This window comes from Chenopodium album, chromosome 6 (genome assembly GCF_948465745.1).
Source record: "Chenopodium album chromosome 6, dcCheAlbu1.1, whole genome shotgun sequence".
In the NCBI taxonomy this organism is placed as follows: Eukaryota; Viridiplantae; Streptophyta; class Magnoliopsida; order Caryophyllales; family Amaranthaceae; genus Chenopodium; species Chenopodium album.
This window is the reverse complement of record NC_137839.1, coordinates 70,028,834-70,033,249: the sequence shown is the minus strand read 5'-3', so window position 1 is coordinate 70,033,249 and position 4,416 is coordinate 70,028,834. Positions and strand designations below refer to the sequence as shown.

Here is a 4,416-nt window from a genome sequence, read left to right as displayed (position 1 = left end):
TCCAAAACTGACACCGTATCACTATTTCGGACATATCTTTTATTATATAAAATATTTTAATTTGAATTTAATTGGGTTAGAAAGTAGAATTCAATATCTTTCCAAAGATATCTTATTCATCTTATTTCTATTTCTGGATCAAAAGATATGATAAAAACAAAAACTGCAAAAACTGCAGTCTATCGAGTATTCCGAAATAATTCGGATCTTATCTTAATTCTTCGACCCCTCTTTTTTCTATATAAATAGAGTTCATATCACCCCTTTTTCAATCATCAACAAGCTTGATCATCAAATAATTCTCTTCTCCCTCTTTAGCCTAAACACTAGCCTCCCCATTCTTTCACTATTTCTTTCTTTAAGCACTCCAAGGAGTCCATACAATACCTGAAGTTCTATACTTTAACCAAGGTGTGATAGGTATAATTAACTAAGGGTTTGGACCAAATCAACTCTACTTTTAATTTAATTTAATTTCCATTTACTTTATATTTTTATTGAAGTTACTAACAGTTTATTCATGATGTAGCAATTTAAAGGAACGCGCGGAATGTGAGTAATTAATTAATTTAATTACTCTTATTTTATTTTAATATTGCTAGCATCATGATTTGGTTATTTTATATTTGATTTGACTAACGATATTATTGTTGAATTGCTTCCAATATTAATGTTTATTCTATTATTGTTATGATCACCATATTGCATGTTTAAAGGGAATATGTAATTGAAAATCACGCCTAATAAGATAATTTGGACAATCGGTTTAGGTTCCTTTTTAATCTTGTTATTTAATTAAGTGATTACTAAAATTTTAGAATAATGTGTTGCATTAATATTCAACCAATTTAGCTTAATAATATATTGGAGCGAATTGAATATTTTGTTTGTATGCCTTTGAGATCGCAGAAATCACTTTTCATTATAAGAATCGAGTAGAGGCCAATACGGGCGAATGTGACTCCATGACTCACTTCGTACCATCATCCCTGACCCTCCTTTTGTGGTTCCGAACCATATGGAGTTAGTAATCTCATGGATTATGAATGGGGTGTAACCTTCACGGGTCAATCGTTGTTGTCTTTGTTGTCCCTTTATCGTGGTTGCCTTAAATGATCCGTGAACGGTTTACAAGTTCCTTAAAAACTTGTTGGAGGCTCCCTACTTTCCTTGTCCCTAATCGTATTATGTCAATTCCCACTTCCTATGAGTGCCAAGCATATTCACACATGCTTTTAACGTAGGCGCACTTCGAACGACGCCTACACTAGTATTTACGATACAGAACAATAATTGCCTAGACATCTTTGATCATTAGAAGAATCAATGTCAAGTACATGTTCTTGTTACAGAATCAAATTGCCAAGTACATTTGTTTTTCTTACATGGTACAAGAACGAAGCGTTGATGCTCCACATCAGAACCTTTTCAAAAATCCTACTTCGGTTTCCCAAATTCAAGTTATAAGATGGTATTAGGCCTTGGAGACTTGGGAGTACATCTCATTTCTCAAGGGTGTTAGGCATATACATTACTACATCACATATATGTATTAACTCACAAAGATGGGCTCGATACTGAGGATTCAAAGCAAGAGATCAGACCTTTCGTCTCTTGTTTGGTAATGTTGCAGTTGGCAAGTACTCTTCTGATGCAGAAAGCTTCTAGAGTACAGAACACAGGGCTTTGTGTATACACTTTGCGAATTTGTCTATTTTGTCATCACCATTGTCATTTTTGTGGCCAGTGACAATAAGAACATTCTTTACCCTGCCCTCTAAGGTAGAAATCTCCGCCTTAGCTATAGTGAGTTCAAGATCATTGATGGCTTGCCTCATATCTGGGATGAGTTCTGGCTTATAACGACAACATACTGAAACCCTGAATGGGAAAGATCCATCCTGCTATGTCTTCGTCACTGTATGGCTCAACTACAACTTCATCAGCATCTGTTGGTACGAGTAGCCCCTTGGAAGCCTCGTATGCTTGCTTCTTTAGCACTCTGACTTGGGCAATTACTTTAGCTAGCAGTGTTGCTTTATCAATCTGAAGGGTCATATATTGATGCAAAATTATTAGGCATTTCAAAATCATAGAACATTGTAATGTACATACTTAAAGGCAAGATAGTCACCAAGAAGACGTTCAATAAGTCTTGTATGCAATGAGTTATGAGTGAATTGTTATACAACAGGATCAGTCACCCTACTTTAATGCCAGTATGCAACAACTCGGTCTAGTATCTCTTGTCTGAGCCACACAAACTAAAGTTTTCAAAACATCATAGCATGAGAATACAATGCTAACAAGGTAGAAAATAGACGTGTTTTAAAATTTTTCACCTAGGGGTTAACAATGTTAACTTGTTGATCTATATCTAATCAAATCAGCAAAATTGAAAGTAGTTTCAAACTTTTAGAGTACTCTTAAATCTCAATCCATCTATGTGAACTTAAAACAAAGCCTGTCACAACTTGTTCAACAACTCCTTATTCTAAGAGATGGCTGTGAAAGCCATCAAAATCTAGCGGCTTCAAGTTTTCACCTATACGTCATCCCAAATATCATACTCCCAACTTCATTTCACAAACCCTAATTTTTCGATTTTAGCAAAACCCCCAAATTGATAACCTAAACCCTAATTACACTAATCAATTCAATTTGAAAAAGGTTAGATTGTAGAAATTTATACCTAATTTGCGAAATTTGTTTAATTGAAATCGAAATAAGGGAGAGGAACACAAGGGAAAACAGGGGAATTCGAGGGAAGAGGGAGGGAAAACGCAAAAGTGGGACCTATACTGACATCATTTGTAAAAGTGGTATGAGTTTAAAAAGTTTTGGACAAAACTAGGTGGTAAGATTTAAAAAAAAAAAAAAACTTGAGGTGGTAATGTCAATTTTGACTACTATACATGGTGGTAATTTTCAAATTTTTCTTAAACTTATTTAAAGCAATCATGAAGGGTATTACATTCGATTTGTAGGGATCATTCTAAAGCTGCATTGAAGGAGTGTGGTCCCAAGCTTGAACCTAAAAGAAGTCGAGCTGTTAGGTTTGAAATTCTATTGAATTTATTTTGCAAAAAGTATTGTTTGGATAAAGTATTTGTTGTTTGATCATAGAATATTTTTGTTAAGAAACAGAGCATTTCTGGTTTGATGTTGAATATTCTTGTCTGGAATTAGCTTATTGTTGTTGAAATTATATTTTTGTAATTTGATAATAGATTATTTTTGTGAGAATTTACAATTACTTTGTTAGGAATTAGATTATTTGTATTAGAAATTAGCTTATTATGTGATAAATCATACTTGCAAATTAGATTTTGTCTTGAATTAGATTATTTTATTTTGATAATAGAATATGCTTGTCAGGAATTAGATTATTTTGGTCAGAAGTTAAGTTATTTTTGCCAGGAGTTAAATTATATTAGTTTGGAATAAGATTGTTTCAATTCATTCAGAAATTAGATTACTTTTTTTTAATTTGATTACTTAATAAGATATATGTGTGTGATTCCATTATTAAAAAATTAGACTACTTTTATCAGGAATAAGATAGCTTTTGTTTGACAATACAACATTTTTGTCAGGAATTAGCTTATTATATTGTGTGATATTACGTTATTTTTGTTTGATAATAGATTATAATTGTCAGGGTTTACCTTAATTTTGTCTGCTATTATATTATTTCTATCAGAAATTTGATTTTCCTTGTCTGGAATTAGATTATTTTATTGTTAGGGATAAGATAATTATTGTCAGGAATAAGATGTTTTAGTCAGTTTATAATTTTAATGTGATTTTATACTTTTCAATTTTTCAGTTCTATTACTGAAGATGATATTTCAGACATACAAGTTGGTACTAAATCCAGTACAAATCAACTTTGTCTAGCTCTGGAAGATCTTAGTGAGCAGCAAAAGAAGGATGTTATAGAGATTTGTTTTGGTGGTTTGCTACATCTTAATTTGAGGGATAACATTAGCCATCAGTTATACAACTATGTAGTTACTCATTATAATCCTAAGGCTAGAAATATGATTGTTGGTAAAAAGGAACATGCCATTTATATAGAAAGTTGTGATATTGCTGATATGTTGGGTATTCCTTACACTAATAAACCCGTGAAAGAAATTTCTAAAATGAAGAAAGGATTTAATCTTGATGATGCTTTGAAGTCAAAGTGGAGACAATTTTTGGGTTTAGATAATGTTGTTGAATCTGAACAAGCTAGTGAAAGTAAGAAAAAGAAATCTGGAGATACTAAGAAAAAAAACATATGTCAATTTTGACACTTATGAAGAGTTGTTTGAGAAATTTAGAGATGGGGGTTATGAATTCAAGAGACTTTTTGTTCTTTTTTCTATATCCCATTTTTTGGCTCCAATGGGTGATAAGTCTCCAAACTTT

The 4,416-nt window shown here is 32.2% G+C and overlaps 1 pseudogene; it reads right to left on the bottom strand.

Moving 5' to 3' along the window:
• Positions 1-1,557: 1,557 nt before the first annotated feature.
• Positions 1,558-2,058, bottom strand: LOC145637143 (transcription factor bHLH30-like; annotated as a pseudogene).
• Positions 2,059-4,416: the final 2,358 nt, after the last annotated feature.